Source organism: Anser brachyrhynchus (genome assembly GCF_964034855.1).
Source record: "Anser brachyrhynchus genome assembly, chromosome: 3".
In the NCBI taxonomy this organism is placed as follows: Eukaryota; Metazoa; Chordata; class Aves; order Anseriformes; family Anatidae; genus Anser; species Anser brachyrhynchus.
Genome location: NC_137696.1, coordinates 50,489,418 through 50,502,852, shown reverse-complemented (window position 1 = coordinate 50,502,852; position 13,435 = coordinate 50,489,418). Strand labels below are relative to the sequence as shown.

Sequence of the window (13,435 nt, the reverse complement as noted above, 5' to 3'; positions counted from 1 at the left end):
ACTAAGAAATCAAAGTTTGATCCAACAGTAAATCAGCTGGTTTGTATGAAGTCTGGTGCATTTAAAATCTGGCTTCATAAATATGTCATTTACTGATGCTGTGCAGAGAGACTGAATAGGCTGTCAAACACCTTCAAGTAGGTCATCTTTTAGGGATTAGTCTAAGTTGCTATCTGTTGACATTTCACATGTGACATCATAAGCTTCTTAAAATGAATGAAATTCCGTTTCTTTCTTTTTTTTTCTTTTTTTTTTTTCCCTTTTCTTTTGGGGGGGAGAGGCGGGGCTAAAGGCAAATGATAGCTAAAATCTTGCAAGGTGGAAAGATTTGCAAAACTGGCTAGTGATTTGAGCTGCCTCTTATTTTGGCTTCCTACTTCAACAGAATCTGAAAAGCCTGTTTGTCAGTAAGTGCCTTTTTTTTTTTTTTCTGAAAACTGGACCCTTTTTCTCAAACTGGGACTCAGATCATGAAATATGACAGGAATGAATAGCATACTCTGAAAATCCTTAGATGTCATCTTCCAGTTAATGATGTATTGCTCTAGTATTTGTCAGAAGAAGTCCAGTTAAGAAGACTGATGTGAACTTGATCCTGCCACTTTCAGTATCAATCCCACTACTGATTTCTTTGTGACCTTGAGCAAGTCACCTGTGCTAGGATGATCAGAGGTGAATTATAACGCTCATCCTCTGGGCGTTATAACGCCCTTTGAAATGGTCCACAAAACTCTCTGTGCCTCAGTGCTACTGCCTGCATGACTGATGCTCCTATGGCAGAGGAGAAATGTTGGCACAATGTTCATGGGTATGGTACCATCCACATGCAAAATAGACCAGTGAGACCTACAAACTGGATCTACAGAGCATTGTTACGAGCAGATGCTTATTTTCCAGACTGTATTTCATTACCAGACAACATGGCAGGAACGTCTTTGAGTGGGACTTCGTAATGGGGCAGCGGAAGAGCATGGAGGAGCTGCAGCTTCTTCTGGTTGTTCCTTTCCTCTTTACCCCCCACAGTAAATGTGGGCCGTGGTGTTCAGGACAGGAAGACACACACCCCTACTCTTCAACCTGACATTGCTCCCTGCTACTAGTAAGGGGAAAACAGGATTAAACAAATTATTGGATTATCATGAATGAGACTAATAACTCAACTGAATGCAGTAAATTAAAATGAGAGACATCATACAACAGTGTTTATTTTTATTGTGTTGAAGCAGCATCATTTTATTGTGTGCTATGAATACTTAAAGCCTTTGTGTTGGCCAACATGAATGCACTTAAGGAAAACATCCTTATGAAACAACTTTCTTTTAAACCTTAACTGAAGAAAAAAGAACTAGTATGAATAATGGTATGCTGAGTATACTATTTATAAATGTCATTTATTTATACATCCTTTGTATATTTGTGTATTCATTGAGACCTTTATTTCTCAAGAAACTTATCTCTGTATCTTATTTACTTGTCTGCAGTGGCTTCCCCTTTTGGACCAGTAAACCAAACATGTAATTGTTTAGAAACTCTGCAGACTTGCCAAAATATGAACTCATGCACATGGAAGGGGGCAGGAGTTCAGATTTCAATCTGGCCATTTAGGGCGGCACGTGCTGTCCTAAGCCGCTCCAGTCAAGTTGTTCATCTTAGTTGCTCTCCAGAGGCTGCTTTACTGGGAGAGAAAAAAGAGCTGGCTGCCAAGAAGGAGAATGATGCTGTCTGCTGAGATGTATCAAGGCTCTAATAGGGAAAACAGAGTATTTCTTTTTTTTATTCTTTCTCCCCCTGTTCTGAGGGACTGTGAAAGAGAATACAATCCGAGAAGTGGTAACTCCGTGCAGGGACATACCTTCACCCTCTGGGCCATGCTCTGGCCTTTCAGCTCACTGTGCTGGATGACCGGCTGCCCCTTTTTATTTTCTCTCTTTTCTATTCTAAAAGAGCCCCTAATTCCTGGGCCACAGCCTTCTGCTTGTCTTCTGTCCTCCTGTCTCCCGCTGACCCAGCAGCCCAATGCACTTTCCCACCTCCGTGAACTGATAAACCAGAGCCACTGTTTTTCCTCCATCTGTGGCAGGGATACAGCACATCCCACGAGGGATATGGCAAGGCAGCCTCCAGGAATGCTCTGCCTCATCCCCCGTCCCAGTTCCTTACGGGGAACTGCCAGCACCAAGAAGCTTGTGGCCACATCTTCAGCCAGCTCGCATTTCCCAGGGGTTAAAATATTTCAATCTCTCCACATCTGCATTCTTCACCCTGGGCTCTTGCTGTTTCACTGCTAAGGGGAGGGAAAAGAAAGTGCACAACATAAAGCATAGTTTGACCTCAAAAAAAATTTAAAAAAAAAGCACATTTAAATGATGGGACTCCAAGTAGCAGGTATAATCAGATACTTACCGTACTACTTATTACTTACTGTAATAAGATTGTCTATGTTTTTAAGTGTGTTTGGTCCAGACAAAGTTAGAAAAGGTGCAGCTATAGTTGGGTCTCATTAACTGTTCTGCCAAAGTAAGTATTCAGTTTGGTGCCCAGTACCTGGATTTTCACTCTTCAAGGTACCCAGAGAATGAAGGGAGCATTTTTCCAGGGAAGAGGAAGAGGAGAAGCAGAAGGAGGAACTTAAGTCCTTGTCCTGCGCATGCACTGCCCTTGCCAATTTTGGGTTACATGGGAAGTGGCATCTACCAAGCATCTGTAATCAGAATCTCAGTCTGTTTTAGTGACACACAAGGATCTTCCAGCATCTTTAATGTAACTCAGGAGCAGTAAAACAATGGGCCAGCATGCAGCTCCAGAGTGGAACAGGACAAAAAACTCCACTTCTCTTACCTTGCACACACATTCAAAGGGCTGGTCACCAGCAGAATAAATTATGGATTCAAGCAGAAATGAAGTCTTTCACCTTTCCCCAAATGCAAGCAGAATGTTAATTATCAGCTGTACGGAGCAGAGAAAAAGGATCTGCTCTTCTTTTTTGTAATTACTCACTAACTGTGTGAAATCCAGATGATGAGAGAGCACCATATAGGGCTCCTGTGCTGTTCAGTGCTTGGGAGGACCAGGCTTGGGAGAACCAGACATGGAGACCACTTTTTCTCCCAGGATTACACTTTCAGTGTGGTGAATCTGACGGGTTTTGGGTCTGCCATCTAACATGGGTCTGATGTCCCTCCAGATGTACTTAGCCCTATAGCTGGAGGAGGTCGATGGGCTGCTGGAAGACCCAGCCCAGCAGGCAAACTGCATGCCATGAAATGGCTGGCTGGGAGGAGGGCAGGATGGTGCAGGAGGCAGGGGTGCCATTGGCATGTTCTTTAAAAAGTCTTTTTGACACATTTTGGGAGATAGCGCAGCAGACATGCATATGCCACCTAGCACACTTCTGGTGGCATGGCAGGAATCCAGTGGAGTTGCAGACTACAGCTAAAATGGGAGCAGATGTCATCGCTCATTTCAGAGGTGTGCATCAGGCACTCGGGTCAAGTCCTCTGGGTACAATCTGTGACTAAAAAAAATCTCTGTGGGTGATTTTGTCATTTTTCTGGTATTAACGATGACCTGTATTTTATCTTGAACTGCAGATATTTCATCTCAGACTAATCACATCCTCCCTGTGTGCTACGAGGGGGTCTTAGATCCAAACTCGGAAGGAGTCCTGGAGAACATGTGGCAGCACTTTTAGGGAAGAAATCGGGGGATGATGTGGTCACAGAGAAACCTAGGTAACACTTTCTTGACCGGTGTCAGTTTCATTGATTTTATATGAAAGATCAGAACATTTCTGTGTGCCAGAGTGGTAAAAAAAAGGTAGTTGTTACTCGCTGCAGAGGTACTGGGGCTGGGAGGAGTCTCTAAATTGCAGTCACAATCCAGCCGTTTATCAGAGCTACCTGTCTGCCACAAAACACTCCAGCCTCTCCCCCGACAGTATCTTCTGAAGAAAGACAACTCTATGAGCACCTCTGCCTTCCTCCTCAAGGTGTGGCATGAAGTCAAAACGCATCTGAAATCTGATGCAGGATTTCTGTTGCGGTTCTGGCAACCAGCCCACTTCTACACCTCTCTGATGTGCAGAAGTACCCCGTCAGCTTCCTCTCCGTGTGCAGCCCTGGCTTCCAAACACGTGCAGGTCTGTAGTCTTTCTAGGAGCATCCCACCAAGAGGCCAGCACATATCTTATCTCTCTGCTATTAGTATTATTCCCCATCTTCCAATTCTGCATTGCTATTGATTGATTATGTGCTGTCTGACTCTAATAGATAGCTTGTTCACTGCCTTTAATTGATTGCAAGTTCATCATCCTTCACCCACTATCCTAAGCTACTAGCAAGTTGCTATTAATTGCCATTTACTGATTTCACATCACTATTTATTGCCATCGTCCTTCACATTGGCTCTTCTCTCCCCCTGCCCTCCCACCCCCAGGGTCTCCCAGGGGGAGGAACAGGGAATTGACTTGAGCGACACAGGGCCCTGAGCCCTTCCTCAGGGGCTGCACATGAACTGCACAAGTCACAGTGCTCCTCGTGATGGAGGTGAGAGCGAGAAAAGGCAAGAGGATAAAAACAGGCTTTCCTGCAGTACAAGGAATAAGGCAGCAAGACTGTTTTGGAGTGGGAGTATTTTCAACCCCTTGGCTGATCTACACTGTGGATACCAGCGTAGGGAGAGAAGCCCCAGAGAAAGTTTCTTGGAGGAAAAACTATGGATGAGCAGAAGTCTTGTCTCTTGGGTATTGACCCTCTTGCTGCTATGTGCGAGCAGTCTTTGATGCGGCAGTAGTGCAACCTCAGTAGGTGGCAGTGGGAGAGTGGGTGCAGCATGCTGGTGGGCACCCATTACAACCTGTCGATAGCAGTAAGTCTTCCTAGCCATGTGTTCTGCCACACTGAATGCAAGTCCAGACAGAGCACAGCATGAAAAAACAGCACACTCGTCTTGAGTACAGCTCATCAGCATGTGGAAAGAGGCACCTCCACACAGCAGGGTGCAGCAATCGAGAGCCGAAACCTGAGAGGGAGATGCCAGGAAGAGTGAGTTCAGATATAACTCAGGACTTAACACCTTCCTCCGTGTGCGTCCTCTCCTGCCTTCCCCCCGCCTTGGTGGTCTGGTCGGCAGGAGTGCGGCCTTGTCCCAGGCAGAGGCCAGCACAGCAGGCAGGAGGTTGGGCAACGGGCTGAGGTGCCCGCAGTGCTCCCCTCTGCCTCCTGCCCAGGCCGGTCAGGGGAAGGCTGAAGTCAGAGGAAGGCTTCACAGGCCACAGAGGAAGGCTACAGGAGACATTCAGAAGGCTCAAGCAAAATGTGGAAAAAAACACTCATTTTAAAAACTCCAAGTCTTGAGCTCCTGCATGTCTTCGAGGAGCTCTATTGCTCTCCCATCCAAACCTTCGAAAACAGTCTGTGTTTTGAAATTATCACGGTGCAGATAATCCTTCACTGGAGCACTGATAGCAAGGTGTGAAAAAAAGAGCAGACATGGATCTGGAATCAAAGGCGGGGAAGCTCTTTGAGATGTGTCGATAAGAAGTGCTGTATAGATGCCACATTAAAAGGACTGGCAGACTTCTGTCTAAGCTGTTCCTCCTCCTGGATGCATTTTCTTTTGACATGAGCATTTCTCCATCCACACAGTCCCTGTGACTGTGATGGTGTATTCCCAGGAGACCACATTTCGACCAGAGGTACGCAGATCTGGCCGACTTCCCTGTTCACACGTCCTTCTCTGAAGCCAGCAAGGGCAGCCCTCTGGTCCCTGACTTGTGCAGTGGGGCAGCCGGCAGACCCCACGTGGAGTGTCAGTAGGAGAAATTAACACATATTTCGCTCCTCCTTTTGATCCAGGATCAAACAGAGCAGTTCAAAATCTAGTTCCACCGATCCAAGTGGAGATGCTGATGTGGGTGGCTGCTGGCCGGGGTCCGTGGCTGCTCACTGGCCCTACGGAGCGAATCCAGCAGGCGTGCCAGCACATCGCTGCTGGGTTGGGTGGTCATCCCTTCGTGGGCAGCAGGCAAAGAGTGATAAAGGAACCCAAAACCTGTCTTTTAAGCTAAGCTCAGAAGATACCAATACACAAATTTCATTTTCAGACTCTTCACTCTGACAAAGCAGACTCGATCAAAACACAAATCACCGTTCTTATTATTTGACATTAGGGAGGAGAGGCAAAATTCTCCAGAGAGAGCAAAGGCATATGGCTGAGTTCCAGTGCAATATAAAGGTGCTTTAAAGTACTCTTCCTTAATCTTCATTTTTATCTTCCTTTAAATGAAAATAAAATTAAAAAAAAAAAAAGATTTTTTTTTAAATCAGACTGGCAGACATTAGGATTTGAACAGGAGAGAAGACACGTCCACCGTAAACAAATGACGGTTTGTGGACATTGGTATTTGACAGCTGTCTTCCAACAGGTAATCAGATGAAATAAATGTCGTGCCAGCTACCCACTATAACAGAGCTAACAATTGCACACAGGAAGATGTGACTGTTGGTTTTGATGGTTTCCCCTGTGGTTTTCACTTCCCTTTTTGGTGAAAGTGATGCAACTGTGATTTTTCTCATTTCCACCCTTTTCAGAATTTGTGAAAGTGCCCTGCTTGTGCTTCTTTTTATATCGGCATCTTCATTTTGCTGTCAATTCAGAAGCAAATCCAGTTGCTTGAACAGATTAAGGCTAAAATGGAACATAGCTGGAAAACAGCATTCCTCTGAATTGGTATTTTACCCATAAAATCACAGAGCCACAGAATCAGAGAGCCGCTGAGGCTGGAAGGGACTTCTGGGAACCTTCTGGTTCACCCGTTCTGCCCAAAGCAGCTGACATATGGGGACCAAAAAGTAGGAGTGTGCTCTGCCTGTCACTTCAGTGAAATGCATGCAACAATCTCTATAAAATGCTAACACTTTTTTAGCGTATCTAATGAGCACTCCCTGCTTAGATATTTTGGAATGCAGATGGTACTCAGAATACATAAAGCAGGCCAGAAGCACACCCCTTGTCTTCATCCCAGAAATTAGGAATAAAGAAATAAAATCGAAATAATACTTGTATACTCTGTTCAAGCTCATTCACTTTAGGGACAGCCAGTCTGCAGCAAGGCTCCCTCTATGTACCAGGTCTTTCCCATCTAATCTGGCAGCTGCAGACTCACCTGCCAAGTCTTTCTTGAGGTTAAGATGTTCACAGCACAGTCTGCTGTGATGGTTCCTGACCTCTCTGCCAGCCACCACCATTCCCACAGCAGAGTCGGCACAAGGGGCCGAGTCTCTGGTTTATGGGGAACGATGCCTTAGATGTCTTCTCCATGCCGACCACACCTGGCTCTGTGACACTTATGAATCAGGTCTGAGTTTCCGTGATTTCCAGCTAGGCGGTGGAAAGCAAACCCTTAGTAATTTTTGTTTTCTCAAGGTCTCCCATTGTGAATGGCAGCAGCAGGACAGTTTCATGAGTGATTCAGGCATTTGTGTGGAAAACAGGACAGCAGAGGCAGTGAGGAAGAATCTTTGTGAGTCAAGCCATGCTAAGCAGCTAAACTAACCCCATCCATCCATGCTGGTCCCCAGTGATTGCAGTGCCACATCAAAGGACATACGAATGGGCAGCTAGGACATTACTTTCAAACACTCATGGGTTTGGCACATCTTGTCTTTGGTTCAGTTTCAGTCTCTTCCTAAGTGCTTTCGGCTAAAGAAAATTAGTCTTTATCTTAATGCAGAACATTTTAAATTGAAGTATTTTAAATCAGAGCTTTTTGCTGTTCCTGATCAGCTTTAAACCAATGACTAAGTTCAATCAGCACAGTTCAGCAGGTGGGAAAGTCTCAAGAAATTGAATGGGGATCAGGAAAAAACATTAGGGAAAGGTGGTCAGGTGTTTAGGTTGACCAGCTAACAGCCTCATAGGTCCCTGTTGTGAGAAATGAAATCCAGTATCTACTCTATTACTTACTTCAAACACTTAAGCAAAAGATGAAATATTGTTAAAATCCAACTAATATCAATATATTAAATTTAGAATGAATTTCAACTGTCATACCAAAGTCAGATGAGTCTCAATATTATATGGGAATTTAATCAAATTACTTCAAAAATTATCAGTCCTTATGCATTTTAAACAAATCTAAGACAGATGTCCTTTGTTTAGAAAGTACAACTGGAGAATTTTACCAAAGCCTGTCAAGTTGTGATTGAAAATGGTAACCTTCTTCGTGCTGACATAAAACTGCCATCTGACAATCTGATTGTCTCAGGGATGATTATTAAAGCTTTCTTTTTAGGATTATGTTCTTAAATGGGTAAGCACTTAAGTAGACAGCCTACTCATGTGCTATTGAAAATCATACAGACAACCCAGAAATTCTAGTTGTTACCTTTCCCTGCCTCCACCCTTTGCAACATTTATTGATTTGATAAGAAGTTTGAAAACTTTATTCACCTAGCATAATTGGTCGATTCATGTCAAACTTTTCAACATACAACAAAGACTGAAAAACAATCTTATAGAACAATAGTTGAACAGCAAAGCCATCTCCAGATTGCTCCTACATGTGCTCATATGCATGCATTTGATATGCCTGCTTTAGATTAAGGAACATATAAAGACCAAGGCATTTCTGAGTGTAGAAGAGTAGGAAAAAACAATAACAATAATAATAAATTTCTAATGATATCTGAAGCCTGGAAACATAGCATCTCTTTCAGGCTTCTGGATTGTTTAAACGTAAGACCTAGGATTGCAGCCAATAAGCCAGATGGTGATCTGCTGGACATCACATCTCTTGAACAGACTTTGTTCAGTTCAGGATGACTAGTCATGTGCTGGTGGGGTGTGCTTTTTAGTCCTGTGACTTTTCTCTGTCCAAGGTGGATGGTCACAGAGATTTTGGAACATCGGTTTTCCTTATCTCTTTTTCAGGGCTGGTTCTTTTTGCCTTCCAGAGCATCTTTCCAGTGTTTGGACAAATCTGGTATGAGACCTATCTCAAAGTTAGGCAAGTTATCACAAACTTTCAGGGCTACTCCCTAACCAATGTTGACTTTTAAGAGTTCTGCTTTAAAGCAATTTAAATATAGTCTGTGTTTTGCTTCCCATAGTGCCTCCCTGCCCCAAATATATACAAAATTCATAGACAGAAGACCATTTTTGAGGAAACTGGCAGGGTCTTATCTGGCTAAAAGGTCTTGAGATAACATTGTGTCACCAATTTAGAGAAAGTTCAGCATAAAAATAGAAGTCACTACTTCAAAAGAACAAGTAATGTTGATAAACATTAGTTACTAAGCATTCACCCATCAGAGTAATTTTGCACAGTTATTCTAAAATATAAGTTTCATTACAGTGAGTTTTTTTCTCAGAAAGAGCTGATACATAGTGTTTTCCTAACACACAAATGGGCTCCAAGTCAAGTTGTTTGTAAACCAGAAATTTCATTTTGTAAGGGAAAAGCTATTTTAAAATCAATCGGGAGTGAACTTCAGGTAAAGGAAAAAATGGTATATCAAGTTTGCATTCCTTAAATTGCTCTTCCCTTGCAGGAGGTCTAGGCTTCACGGGATCTCTGTTGCTGACTACCAGGAATCGTTGCAGTATATAGCAAATACTGTAGAAGTTATTTACCTTGTGGTATTTCTACTGGGAACAGCATTCACAGGAACATTTCCTTCTCCCAGTACCACAGGTAGTAGAAGGCAGTATTTACATGAATCCACGGAGATGTTTACCTCATTCTCTGCTGGTGATACTGCCTTTGCATGCCATAGAGCAAGCCACCTTTTGTCCCAAGTCAGAACAAACAGAAGAAAACAAATACTGCGCTGGTGAATTTGCAAAACATCAAACATTACACTTGTGACAACTCTTAGATGTGAATAGAAGTAAAAATACCAGGTAATTCTTTGTGTGTCCTGAAAAACAGAGCTAATCCATGCTGCTTGCAGTACTATTGTGATACATGTACTCTTACAGAGAAACTGTTCCCATGGCAGGCTCTCCACAAGGCAGATTTTGCCATTTATCTGCGATACGAAGAGCAAATCTGCTTGCTCACTTCCAAGACCAAGAAGGACCAAGGCTGCAGGCTGTAGGGGGACCCAGGGAAATTATCAGAGGGGCAGTGGTGAGAACCACAATTCAGAGATGTTTTCAGAGCTGTGATACCTGGATTTTGGTGGAAGGTTTCCCCTCCAATTGCTTAGAAACTATTTGTGTTTCTTTGGCCTCTGCCCTGACACAGTTTGTTGTCTCTCTCTCTTCCCGTGTCTTCTTTGCTTCTTAATCTTTCTACATGCTTTACCCTGCATTTCTTGTCTGCATTATTTCTCATCCTTCTCTCCCTCTCTTTTACTTCTCTATTCTTTACATTCATGTTTCTTCTTTCCTTCTGTCTCTCATCTTTTGTGGTGTTCCCCCCTGTCCCAGCCACAACGGAAGGAGGCCTAGGCTGATGGGCCACTGCTGGGGCTGGCACTCATATCTATGTGAGCTGCCACTGCTGGCTGAGCTACAAGTCCCATAGCAATACAGAGGGAACATGAGTATTGTACAAACACCCACCTTTATCGGCAGATGCAGTGGCACCGTGAGCAGCACTTGTAAGGAATGAGTGGACTCTGGGTCGTTCAGTTGCATTCCCTTATATCAATCCCATGACAAACACTGGGGAGCGAAATGTATATTCATGCGTTTTAGTTACATAGCCACATGCATATGAGCTACAGCCAAATATCTAAATTCTTATGTATCCATGATTTCACACTGACTTTGCACTATATTTATGTCACTGCAAAAGAGCCTTTAAAACCTTACCAGATCTCCAGTTAGCATAAATCAGTGTAGCTCCACTGAAATGTGTGGCCTTGACTTTGGTGTGAATATATTTCAGACCTTGAATGACCTAAGCTGCACTTACATCTGAGTGCAAAACCATCATAAAACAACAAATGTATTTCCGTGTATCAAAACAACCTTAGGCAAAAGCAAGACAATGAGTCTATCTGAATATACTATTTTCTATGGGACTGACAATTTTTTGTTTGTTTGTTTGGAAGATGTGAATGACTTATGAACTTTGCCATGGGAATCAAACATACAGCTGTTAAAATTGCCACTCTGTTGCTAATGAATTCTTCCAGTTCTCATCCATACGACTAAGGTTTTTGCTTATCTGATTGCTAGAATGAGGGTATTATTATGCTTTGGTAAAGTAATTATTTTTATTGAATTTGGTAACAAAATAACAGGCTGATTTCTTCCAGTCTAAAGGACAGGTCAATTTGTATTGGATTTGTTTTGTTTCTCTTTAAAGCTCTTCTAAGAAATGCTATTTATTTATTTATTTAATGCATGCTTTTTGTAGGGAGCCATAAAGTAGATTTAAGATGATACTCACTGCCACTATGTAGAAGGCAAATTGCCAGCACTGCTGACATACATGAGTACATAATCTGAGTAACCCTTAAAACTCCCTCTGAGACCTGCAATCTATTCCTTCTGGCATTGCTGTGTTGCGGATTTGGCTGCTAGCTCCTCTTCCAGACATCCCTCAGCACTCATTCATAAGGCGTAGCCTGAACTTTCAGGATCTCATTTCCACTCGGTGCCTAAACAGGAGCTTTTTTCTTTGATTTTAACTCAACTTGCTTCAGCCTTTTACTGAGTAAGTCACAAGAAGGTGGTGAAGTCCTGCCCGTGAGCAGTTGATCCGAGGACGGTGCAAGTCAGGATGCTGCTGCTGAGATCCAGACTCTTTCTTGGTGACTTCCCTTGCTAACAGATCCATCTATAACAAAACTCTTCACCTTCGAGTACTATGCCTCAGAAACAGATTGTGAGTGGGGAGATCCTCATTCAGAGTGCTTTTGGGAAGGATCTGAGAGCAGGCAGGCAGGTGGCATGCTGAGGCTGGTGCTGCTGCTGGGTATGGAAAATGTACTTGCACCTTCCCTCCTCTCCACCCGCTCTGTGGTTCCTCAGATATGGTGAGCCATTTGGACCAGCACTTACCTAAGTCCCTGGACACATCTAGGGGACATGACTTCAGCCCGGGGTGGCAACCACAGGTTCTGCCCAGGGACAGCTAAGAATAGGTCATTTACTAACACTTCTCACAAATGAGCGCCAAAAGCAGCATGATAGGTACCTACCAGCGGTGCAGTGGGTGAGCAGGTAAGGAGGAGAGAGAGGAGCCAGGAGCCTGCCTTCCCTTCCTGTTTCATGGATTCACTCTGCTTCTGCTTCCTCCTCTGTGAAAGCGGAGTTCCTAAGCTCACTCCCAGTTCTGATAGCTAGATGAAAAGAGGTAATGCACATTACGATTAATTTTCATACCCCAATTTTCATAAGCAACAATTAGGCTTGTTCGTGATTTTGAAGAGCTCTGCCAAAGAGAAAGCCAGACTGAAATCATGATCTGACTTCTTACCCAGCTCTGGAGAGGCTCGGCAGTCAGTGAATACTGAACCTTCCCATGTGGCAGGCTTATAGCCCACTCTTTGAGGTATGGCAGTTTCAAAAAAGAAGGCGAACTCACCGGTTTGGCATGTTGGAGAAGAGGAGCATTCCCACAAGGGAACTTGTCTGCCCAACTTGGATATTCAAATTTCGTCAGACAGGATCTCCCTCTGAGGTAGACAAATTTCCTTCTATCTTGTCTAAGGAGCAGTGCAGGCATTTGTTATAGGAAAACTGCTTCATTAGGTACTTAAGCACAGGAACAAGGCGGGAGCCAAAGCAGGGTGGATTGGAGCACACCCATGAAAAGGCCAAGCGATTGAGGATGCACCTCAGCATGATGCAAGTCTCTAGCACAAACGGCTATTTTCTCCCCTTTCTCATTCCTCATGTATGTGTTTCCTGGTTTGATTCAGAACAAGTGCACCAGGACCCTGGGTCTCTCTTTCTTCCAACAGAGAAGCCACAGCTCCTCTGTGCTAAAGGCAGTCTTAGCTTCTCCTTATCATCTGAAGAAATCCTTGAAGATCCAAATTACAGCCTGACTTCACATAAACAGGAAAGATATTTAACTATATGCATAGCTTAGCATGAGCTGAGTTACTTTCCTACTAAAAGGAAGTTAAATATTTAAATGCCTTCTACAATGAGAAAAAAGGAAGGGAAGGGAAGGGAAGGGAAGGGAAGGGAAGGGAAGGGAAGGGAAGGGAAGGGAAGGGAAGGGAAGGGAAGGGAAGGGAAGGGAAGGGAAGGGAAGGGAAGGGAAGGGAAGGGAAGGGAAGGGAAGGGAAGGGAAGGGAAGGGAAGGGAAGGGAAGGGAAGGGAAGGGAAGGGAAGGGAAGGGAAGGGAAGGGAAGGGAAGGGAAGGGAAGGGAAGGGAAGGGAAGGGAAGGGAAGGGAAGGGAAGGGAAGGGAAGGGAAGGGAAGGGAAGGGAAGGGAAGGGAAGGGAAGGGAAGGGAAGGGAAGGGA

The 13,435-nt window shown here is 44.0% G+C and overlaps 1 long non-coding RNA gene across 2 annotated transcripts; it reads right to left on the bottom strand.

Moving 5' to 3' along the window:
* Positions 1-7,398: 7,398 nt before the first annotated feature.
* On the bottom strand, positions 7,399-12,754 carry LOC308192371. 2 transcript variants are annotated; one of them, XR_013948757.1, is made up of 5 exons: positions 12,545-12,754; positions 12,159-12,299; positions 10,570-10,671; positions 9,634-9,786; positions 7,399-8,992 (listed from the first exon to the last, which is right to left on the bottom strand). It is a non-coding gene; the product is annotated as an uncharacterized lncRNA (long non-coding RNA). The 2 variants fall into 2 exon arrangements; XR_013948756.1 differs by having other exon boundaries at positions 7,399-9,786.
* Positions 12,755-13,435: the final 681 nt, after the last annotated feature.